Source organism: Coffea arabica, chromosome 10e, assembly GCF_036785885.1.
Source record: "Coffea arabica cultivar ET-39 chromosome 10e, Coffea Arabica ET-39 HiFi, whole genome shotgun sequence".
Taxonomy (NCBI): Eukaryota; Viridiplantae; Streptophyta; class Magnoliopsida; order Gentianales; family Rubiaceae; genus Coffea; species Coffea arabica.
Window position 1 is genome coordinate 42,044,301 of NC_092328.1, and position 10,740 is coordinate 42,055,040.

Sequence of the window (10,740 nt, forward strand, 5' to 3'; positions counted from 1 at the left end):
CAGATATGATTAAGGTATAATCTATGTGTGAAAATAATAATAATAATAATAATAATAATAATAATAATAATAATATGGTATACTGATTTGTAAATGTTTTTTCACAAAAATTGATTTTACACTTTGAAAACTAATTTTTTTTGTTAGAAAATTTTCATGAAAATAAAACTATATGGATAAGTAGTAGTCCAAAAGTTTGGGAGCTATCATCATCATTAAAAATTGGTAAAATATAGTAAATCTCTTGTGGTTTCATTGAAAGACAACTGGCTGCCCAATAATTTTAAAATGTTCACATAACGATATCATACTTTAAAATAATGTGGAAAGAATGATGTGAAAAGTGAAAAGTTGATTTTCGACTTGCTACATTATGAGTAGCATGCCATATCTTCCTTTATTAACAAGATTATATTTTATTTTATGTTTTTTTATATTTTCTTTCTTTTTTTCCACTTTTTTTTTTAATTCAAGAAGAATGATCTCTTCCTCTTTTTGTTCAGAAAAACTATTTTATTTCCTTTTTTATTTTTCCTTTTGTTTCCTCCACCTCCTCTTTTCTTTCATGCCACCCCCTCCTACCATCCTCTTCACCCTAACCAGTAGTCATCGTCCCCCTTCATTTTTTCTTTTCCTTTTTTTTCCTTCTTATTCTTCATCGCTTTAGATATAGGCTTTATTGTCACCATCTCATGTGGTTAGCATCCCATCATCGGTGACACATCAGAAAGAAGAAGAAATCATTGTCATCTCTTGGTCATCATCCCATTGTTGGCATTATCCCAAAGAAAAGAAGCCATCATAGTAATTCTCGTCACAACCAACTACATCCTATTTTTTAGCCCACCAAATCTCCTATTTGACTTTTGGGCGTTAAGAGTAAGAACCAAGAACCATATGAACCAAAAACAAAAATCAGATCTTATTTTTTAGTATTGGCTGATAAGGATGTAGTTAGTAGTTGAGTTATTAGGGAATAATATAGTGGTGGCGAAACCATGAGCCGTGTGTGCAACCCATGATGTTTGAGGAAATAATATTTTTTGAAAATCTTGTTTGTTCAATGCAATCATCAGGGTTGTCAAATATTTGCATTTTTTTCCCAATTGTAAGAATTCATCAATAGAACTTGCTACTACTAAACCTATGAATGGATAGATGCCAAAGAGCTATTGGCATGTTTTAGTGGCAATCCTTAACATTTTAGATCATCAAAATCTAAGAAATTGAATCCAAAAATTGGTTGTCACAGAAATATAGATAAATCGATTAAATTGGTTAAATTGGTTGTGACGTTGGATTAGGGAGGTGGGAAAGGAGGGAGAGCAAAGGGGGAAGAGAGAGAGAGGAGGAAGAGGGAAGGGGTGGTGCAGGAGAGTAAAGAGAAAAAGGTTGTAGATAGTGGTGGTAGAGAAGGAAGGTAGTTGGGATGGAGGGAGCTAATGATGGTGGCAGATGGGGGTGGTAATCGAGAGGGAGGGGGAGAGATAGGAGGAAGAGGGAAGGGGTGGTGCTGGAGAGTAAAGAAGAAGAGGTAGTAGATGGTGGTGGTAGAGGGGGAAGTTAGTTGGGATGGAGGGGCCGATCGATGGTGGTAGGTGGGGGTGGTAATCGAGGGGGAGGGAAGGGAAGGAGGAGAAAGAGGATGAGGATGATTTTAAAAAATTTCAAACACACCCTAAAAAATTTAGAGACATATTATTTACACTCCCATTTTTTTGTTATTCGTACTCCCACTATCATTTTTATCCTATGACTTTCATTTGTTAGACTATATGATAAAACAATGATGAGATTGTAATTAACAAAAAAAGGAGTGCAAATAACATTTTTCAAAATTTAAACTTTCAAAAACACCTATGATGGTAGTAGCAAAAGGGAAAGGAAAGAAAAAGTCAAAGAAATTTTCAATACCAAAAAAAACAGAAAGAAAAAATATTAATAATGAGAATTTTTTTTAATTTTGTAATAGGTCAAATTTCACATCAATTTAAACCATAAGAGAATTGTGTGGATATTTCAAAACCTTAAAGTAGCTACCTGTCTTTGGTGAAACCACAAGGATTTACTATATTTTATCCTTAAAAATTTTCACATGATAACACAAAAGGGATAATATGATTGGACAATTTTGCCCTTCATTCTAATGGTAAAAATAGATACTTTATAAAATTGACAATAAAAACATAACATATATCTTCTCAAGCTCTACATATAATAAGGAAAAATGTGTTGGTTGTAAATAGTGTCTCAACTACTTAAACTAGATAGAGAAACCTTGGACAGCCAAGTTTATTTTGATTTGATTTTTTAAGGGGCACAAAACAGGTTTTCATTGACATCTTACTATATATCAAGTGGGGGGACGGGTTTGGTGTAAAAAAATTGTGTCATTTAATGTATTACCTAATCTACCCTTACTACTAAAGAGAATTACATCATTTTAAATATTCACCTCTCTACAATCACCCCATATCTATTGAATTAATCAATTTAACTATTTTAAATTATTATTTTTCAACAAAAAAATAATATTAATCATTTTAAATATCTTTTTATCAATAGCACATACATTGGGGTATGCCTTGACCACTAGTTTTAATAAAGGTGATGGTATTGGTCATGAAAGTTGGAATTTTGAGTTGGTTGAAAAGGCAAATTGGGAAGAGTATTTATCCAACTCGTATTATTATTCAGCGTTTAATTTCATTTACAACGATGAGAAATTAAGTTATCTTACAAGTAGGAAATGAAACAAGAGTTGCTGTTTAAGTTGGGATGACTTATTACTCACAAAAGTTGCTGCTTAGAATAGTTCTAAAGTATGAAATTTGTTAATTTATGCCAATTATATTTATACAGTTATGATGTTTTGTTCAGAGAAACATGATTATGAACTTATATTTTAGAAATATTTAAGTTCTATTGTTATTTTAAATAATATATTTGGCATGTGATTGGATTGTTTAAATTAGTAATGTATTTGACATTGAGTTATTAGCTATTTAAATTTAACAAATTTGGTTTATTGTATGAAAGTCTTAACCAATTTGCGAATCTTCTCTCATATAAAATATAATCAAAATATCTTTAATTTGAAATTAATTGATAAGAAACTGCGATTTAGTAATCTTAGCACATATTGATGTGTGGAACTCATTAGATACATAAGCAAGATAATCAAAGTTTTTGATTTGATCAGAGAAATAAATATTTAGTGAAGTGTTCTAATTCATTATATCTTAGTATGCTTCTCTTAAATTACAACTGTGAGACCCCGGATAGTCCTTAATTTCGAAATTATGTGATATTAATAGCATTTTATTCTATTTTGTACTAAATTATTAGAAAACCCTAAATTGGATTATTTATAAAATCCTAGTTTTTGTACTAATCACAAATTTGAGTTGTAATTCATGTTTGGTATTCTAGAGTGTGTTTTGGTACAATTAAGTATAGGATTCAATTTATTTTATATAGGTTAAATAAGTTTAAAAAGTTAGAAAACCTCAGACTAGTAAACCCTCTAGTGTTCCAATAGATTAGAAAGCTTAAGTTGGGTTTAAAACCCTAATTTTGCCAATGTTATAAATGTTGTTATTTAATTATTTTTATTGTGGAGAAAGTATGATTAAGTGTAGATGATTAAGTTAGTGGGGTGATTAGTAGAGAAATTAAGTAAGATTAATTAGTTTGGACTAGATTAAGTTTAGGTCCTATGGAGTAAAATGTAAGAAGTTTAAATGTTTAAGGGCAAGAGTTGATCACATGCAAAATTGAAGTGTAAGGGCTAAAGAGCAAAATTGAAACTTTTATGTGATTGGTTGTTAGGGAAAATATCTTCCAATGCTTTGACTAGTTTTGTGTTATAGGAAACTTATAAGATAACCATAAGATACAAAACAAAACATCAAAGGTGAGAAAAGAGAGAGAGGGCCGAGATTAGGAGCAAAGAAAAAGAGAAAATTCCTTCCAAGTTCTTTCAAGTTTAGCCACTCATCTTGGTCTTGGAGCTTGGAATAGCAACTTGAGCACTTGATTGTTGTGGGTTGATCACCAACAAAGCTTGATTGAAGGTAAATCATCTTAATTGAAAGTTACCTCTTGGTGATTAAGCTTTGAAACCATGAAAGTGATGCTTTTGTTATGGTTGTGCTCTTTTATGGTTTATATGGTGAATAAATGGTGATTTTAGAGTACTTTCATGGTTTACTTTGATGATCATGTTGCTGAAATTTCAGTTAAGGCTATGAGGAATTAGGGCTTTTACTTTATGCTTTCTTTAGTTGATTTGGTTACTTATTTGGCTTGCAAATGGAATCTTTGGTATGATTATTTCCTTTATATGGTTGCTTCCTAGCCAAATCTGGTTTGGACCATGAAATTCTAGACTCCATTAGGTTAGTTTAGCTTGGTTAGAGTTTAGTTGGTTAGGGTTTGGTTAGTAGATTGTTAGAATAAGTTCATTGGTGCAAATGAAGTGAGGTTAGGGATTTTGGTTAGTGTTTGGTAATTTTATGGTGACTTAGAGGGAAAGTTTCGGCCCATTTGTAGGCCATTTAGAAGTTAGTATATGTGTGTATATTTGGTATGAAATTGGTTAGAAAACTTACATGAGAACCATGAAAACGAACCATGCGTTTGCGATGTGCGGAACCGTTCAAACCCCCAAACAGGGCAGCCCAGAACCTGAACTTGAGCTCCATTTTTCTTGATGTTACGTACTGATTCTAGATTTACCCAAAACGTGAAAGTTGTAGTTTCTTAAGTCCTTGTGGTGCCTGCAAAATTTCAGGTCAAACGGATCTGTGTAGCCTGAGTTATGGCCAAAACCCTTGCTTCTGTTTTAAATTCTGAGTTGTGTTATGTTTCTTGCTTTCGCTTCTGACCGTGCTCAGTTCATCTCGATAACTTGTGAAATGGGTGTTGAGGTCTTCATAAGACTTGTAGATCCTTGTTTCAGCTTCAAAATGGTATAAAGTGCGTCCAAATCCGAGTTTCGTAGCTCTAGTTATACCCAAAATAAGATCGGGTGTCAGAACTGCCTTTGAAGTTGGACAGTTCTGACAGGAACTTTGGACCTATTTTTCCCTATGCTCTGTACTGATTTAGTTTTTGGTCAAAATACAAAAGTTATAGCTTATAAATGAGCTTTCCAGCGCCTCTGAAATTTCTTGATTCCAATATCTGAGTCATGAGTTATGGCCGTTCAAACAGGGCCTGTTCGGTAACCTGAATTGAAACTGCTGGGACTGTTTTGTGCTCTTTTGCTCTAGTTCCGTTGGGATCTGGGTTGAAGGGTCGTCACAAAAGTTGTAGCTCTTCTTCTTAGTTTTGAAACGGTATCTCATACACTTTGATCCGATACCCGTAGCCTGAAATTTGATCAAAACAGTTTGGGACGGCAAATCTGCCCGTTTCTGTTTGCCGGCCGTTTCCGTTTCCGTATGTCGTTTCCGTGCGCGCGTGTGCCGTTTTTCCGTTTCGCTTTATTTACGCATTTTAGTAGTCGTTTGTGGAATAATGTGGTACAATCTTCTATTTCAGACGGTGGTGAGTTAGACGGAGCCAGTGGGGCCTACTAGCTATTACACGAGACGTGATCTCCACTCTTTTGCTATACTTGCTTTTGTGTAAGTATTCAGGCCGTTCCTATGTGTTAGTTGCTTATGTTTTTTGATATGTATGAGAGGGTACCTAGGCGAGAGTGTACTTTATCGCACTCGACCTAAACCCTAATTTGCACACATATTTGTACATGACATATGTATATGAACTATTTTAGAATTAAACCCTTTGAGCTTGTAGCTCAGGGTGACTTTTGGGTGATTTTGTGAAGTTTGTGAGTTTGGGAGCCGATCTCAAGACCTAGATGGACTATTCGAGTCGGTCAGGGTTTGGTCGAAATCAGTCCAACCTAGTCTGAGATCACCAAGTTTGTGAATCCGGTTCACCGAGTATGTGAACCAAATTTGTGAACCGAACTTGTGAACCAAGCTCAATTTCGTTTGTTCGAGCCATTTTGTGAGGTGATTGGCCAGTAAGGGTGATAAGGTGTACGGTGGGAGTACAAGTGGAGTTCTACGGACCATTATTTGTGGTCGACGGAGTGTCGACAGGAGGTCACACGTGGCATAAGATTTGGCTTTGGAGCCAACCTGTATCCTTCACTTGTGTTGTTATTTTGTACTTTTGTCCTGACATTTTGTGGCATAATTGTTCGTATTTATGTACAATTTACGTTTTATTCCTGTTTACTTACTAAGCATATAGTTTACCCTTTTTCTTTGTTTTCCTTAACAGGGGACGACGCGGGGGACCTTTTGGCACTATCCCTAGTATAGATAGTTTTCGTTTGTTATTGCTGGACAATTAAGATGATTCTTCTTGTTTTGGTGGTATGTATAAGAACCCTTCTTCGGGTCTATGGTATAATTTTGGTTATTATCATAAAATGGTGTAGTACCCTAGATATCTATTTTTGAGAATGTAAATAGAACTCTTTTGGGGATGTATATATTGTGAATAGTACACTTTTAGTTTATATAGTTTTATTTGTTTTGTATTTTCGAGTCCTGGCGCGAGTTAGGCAGGCGTCCCACCGATACCATTGGGTTCGCCTTTGGGAGAAGTGGGGGCGTCACAACAACAAATATCCACAATAGATTACATTATTACTTTATTATCCCCTCTTTCATTACACCATCACTCATTACAGATTACGCTCTACAAAGTAAAATAGCATGGACCCATAATTAAATCACGCATTTATTTTAATAATTCACAACCCATCCTATAAATAAATAAATTTATTTTTTAAAAAATAATTCCATTATTTTTGGAAAATAATTTATTAAATTTCGATGAAATTTTTATAGATAATATTTTGATGATTGAAATATAAAAAATATTATTGTTGCAATGATGCCATTATTTTATTTTACTGTTGCAAAATGGGCAAAACGAACCATTTGAAAGCTTTTGAATAAAATGAACAAAATGGGGTAATATTTTGTATGTTAAAAGTTTCAGTATAGGCCCCATGTTGTTGCTTTGAATAACTGGTCAAATAGGCCCCATTCCAACAGCTCTTGAGTGTATTTTATGCATGTAATAATGGTTATATGTGTAATACTCATTATACTTATCCCAGCCTTTTTTAATCTTTTGGGGGGGAGGGATGGGTTGGGTGGTACGGGGCGAGGGAGTGTAAGCGAGAGGTCTCGGGTTCGAGTCCTCCAACTTACACTTAAAAAAAAAAGTGTAATACTCATTATACTCTCACAATAGTATGGAACACAATGGGTGTGTTTGATATCAAGAATTTTAAAAAAATTTAGATTTTGTTTTACTTATATCATATACACAATTTTTAACCACCTTTTTTTATCTCATATACATCACATCACAAAAAGTGCTATAATAATTATTTCAAATAACCTACTATTCAAACAAAGTCAATGCATGGGTGTAACAGAGGGTACTATACCCATTATTTTACCCCCATTGTGGATGCTCTAAATAGGACATTTAGGAGGCTAATTTGAGTTTTATACGATAACATACAACCTATGATAAACTTTAAATTCTCAACTTTTCTTTTACGATTTATGTTTGAGTACTACGACATGTATACTGAGTGTTTTTCAATTTTTTTAAATATTATATAAGATATGGCATTGGAAGTACCCAAATCTAGCCAAATCTTAAGTATGTTAAAATATGTAATTATCTTGCTTAACTTGCAAAATTATAAATAAGTAAAATTAAAAGAACTATTTTCTAAAATATGTGTTTTTTAGATATTCCAAAGAGCATATTGTTTCCAATTTCTTCATGAAAATAGTTTTTAACCGGTAAAATATCATTATTCTTGAAAAAAATTTATATAAGATGGTAATATTGGCCAAAGGTTGGACTTCTTTAAGTGTTGTAAGAATATACAAATTACTTACAATAACTTTTGCTTAAAAGGGATGGTAGAAGCTCTTCTTCTATGTTTTGAGATAACATGATCAATAACAAGAGTTTGTCATTAGTCGAACTATGATTTTTATTAAACTCATACATAATTTTCATTAAACTCATATATAAATCACATGGGAAGAAAAACTGACACCATAGAATCTATGAAGATCGATATAAAAGATCTTTATTTTATCGATATTAAATATCCGTTGATGAATAATTTTCACCATTGATGAATTTCGGTACATTAACTAACACCGAGTCATATTCTGACCCTAGTCTTATTGTTACAAAACCTAGACTAACATCTCCTTGACTATTGGCTAATGCCACTCCTCTCTAGTCTCGAGCACTCTTTCACCAAAATACCAGAACTATAGTAATATGAAGTGTAATTTTCACGAAGAAGGGGACCCCCTATCCACTTGTTACTTGTTTTGGTATCGGAGCCTCCTCTCTACCACCTATTACTACTACTACCCAAATCCCAACCTCTGGCATTGACATTGGAATTTCATTGTCAAGCCATCCCAACAATAGCAGTACTAAACCTAAAAATACTCAGATCTGTCCACCTTTCTGGATCAGAAGTTTCTCCTTTATTGATAAGAGTAACCTTACTAGTACGAACTATTGGGAGAAACCTCCAAAAGGGTACATGACATATTTTTGTTCATTTTTTTGCTCTGTTAGTTTAATTTATTTTGTTTGTTCACCATTATCGCTTCAGATTAGTATGATGATAGATGATTTTTCTTTTGATGGGCTAAGTAGGCTTTTATACTTTATATATAGCACCTACTTTATATATATGAGTTTCGCATTAGTATGATGATGAATTTTTTTTTGGTTAAGTATAATTTTTTTCGGGTCTTGTGGTTGTGAGAAATATTAGGAATAACATTGGCTGACAAATTTTAGTGATTGTGATATTAAAAAAATCGACTTCTGTCTTCTAACTCTGAAAGGACTCTTATAAAAAAAAGAGAAAAACTTGATATTAGGGTTTTAAGTATCATTTCGTTCACTTTTTAACACATACATATATATAGTTTTATAATCTGTGCAATGCACATGAATTATAGATTTTTAGAAACAATTAAAATTTAAAATAAAAATATTGTAGTTAATAAAAAATTATCTAAAATCCTTAAAATGAAACACAATTAAAATTAAGAGTGCAAGAAATTTTTGTACAATTGTATAAATATTAATTCTTATCTAAATTTGTGATTATGTTTGAAAGATATAGACGTATTTTTCTCTAACAGTTAATTTTCAACAATTATAGTTACAATTATTTTCAAGACCCTGGCATATATATTTGAAAATATGCGTACTTGCTTTATTTCAGTGTTTACATAGGGACACACTTTTAGGGAAAATGTGGAATTTAAGAAGTAGGCTACATAGCTTTTTAATTTTTCCAACAAGAATTAGAGGAAACCCATGAACTCTAAATCTTAAAACCTCTACCATAATAACTTGACCAAAGTTTCTTCAGCATTTTTTAGCATTCGTAACACATGCTTATATAAATTTTCATAACATGAAATATACTTGCTCATCCCATGATTTGATAGTATCCTTTACAAAACATGCTTGATTTTAATATTCATTGCATAATATTTTCTTTTTAATAACTTGAACTCACAAAGAAATTATCATTCGGCACATTTTTTGAACAAATCAAAAGCTACCCATCATTATAGTACAAAAAATAATCTTATAAATTTGCCAAAAGAAAAAGAAACAACAAATTTTAAATTTTCAGTATGTGATACTATTAAGTGACTATGACACAACTAACTTATGAAAGATAATTAACATCTCAAAATTCATACTTGAAACACTAATTATTGTATTCGTACTTGAAAGATAAATATAGTATTTAAAGTAATAAAATTTGGATAGAATTTAACTGATTTGTTGAATTTGAAAGTAGATTAGATTTTATAAAATTTGTAAGCATATTAGATATGTAAAAGGTTAACTATTAAGTTTGTCAGATTGTATTATTAAAATAGGACATAATGCTATAAAAAAGTTCAAATAGACTTTAATTGGTTTGTTAAATATGAAAACAAATTAGATTAGAATTCGGATGGCCAAAATTATTATATTAGAATTTAGATAGTAGAATTATATGAAAATTGACATGATTTGGTATAGGAAAATATTTAAGTGATAAGTTTAAATTTTTGGGACATTTAAAAAAGATTATAAAACATGTACCAAACCGACACTATTAGAAAACTTTTAGAATATCTCAACTGACAAATGGTGGATTAAGGATGCTTATTGATAAGTTAGTTTATCTATGGTTTTTACAAACTAGAAGAATTTTTAATGTACAAAATGTTATTTAGACAAGTTTTACTAAGTGAATTTAACCTTGCTAATTTAAACATTTGAATTACAATCACAGATAAATAGCCTTTTTGATAAGTTAGTTTAACTAAACTTTTTCCTATCAAATTGAAACCTTTGAATAGATAAGCATTAGATAACATTAATTGAAACTATTAAAGAATAAATAATCCAAAAATATTAGAAAATGACACATGTCATATTAACAAAAAAGAAAAAAAAATTTAAATTGATGCATAAATGTTAATATAATGAAACTTACCAAAGCTGCCTTTAACTTGTGGATAATAAGTGAAAAAGGGGATGATAAATTAGTTAGATAGAGAAATTGAGAAATAAGGAAAAGCTCAATCAGCTACTGTTAGATTAACACAGTATCTAAAGTAAAAAAGTTTGGATGAA

General features: G+C 31.8%; 1 long non-coding RNA gene across 1 annotated transcript; it reads left to right on the plus strand.

The window, feature by feature from the left end:
- The first annotated feature begins 3,927 nt into the window (after positions 1–3,927).
- Positions 3,928–6,518, plus strand: LOC140015057 (uncharacterized). The gene is made up of 3 exons (XR_011821817.1): positions 3,928–4,076; positions 5,548–5,633; positions 6,304–6,518. It is a non-coding gene; the product is annotated as an uncharacterized lncRNA (long non-coding RNA).
- The last annotated feature ends 4,222 nt before the right edge of the window (positions 6,519–10,740 follow it).